Raw genomic sequence first — 326 nt, forward strand, 5'->3', positions numbered from 1 at the left:
AAACTACACAGAGTCTAAATAAATTCAAGTCAGATTCAAATTAGAATCTCTTTGCAAACACGCAAATCTATAATATATAAATGAATCGTAAAATGTGTGGGTAAGCGTAGAACTCAACAACGCCTGGACCAATTTGGCCAATTCTTTTTTTAAAATGTTCGTTGAAGTCCAAGGATGGTTCTTACGGCGAAAAAAATCGATTAATTGCCGGAAAAAAACCTTTTTTCACAACAAACGTTAATATTTTCACATTTTTGCCATCGAATACGGAATATTTACTCAGTCAATGGAGCGTTTTGGGTCTAAATTTTTTTACTGTCCTCCAA

The sequence above is a fragment of the Ctenocephalides felis genome, unplaced genomic scaffold (assembly GCF_003426905.1).
Source record: "Ctenocephalides felis isolate EL2017-DRISC unplaced genomic scaffold, ASM342690v1 CF-g0.4_SCAFFOLD_03571, whole genome shotgun sequence".
NCBI classification, from domain to species: domain Eukaryota; kingdom Metazoa; phylum Arthropoda; class Insecta; order Siphonaptera; family Pulicidae; genus Ctenocephalides; species Ctenocephalides felis.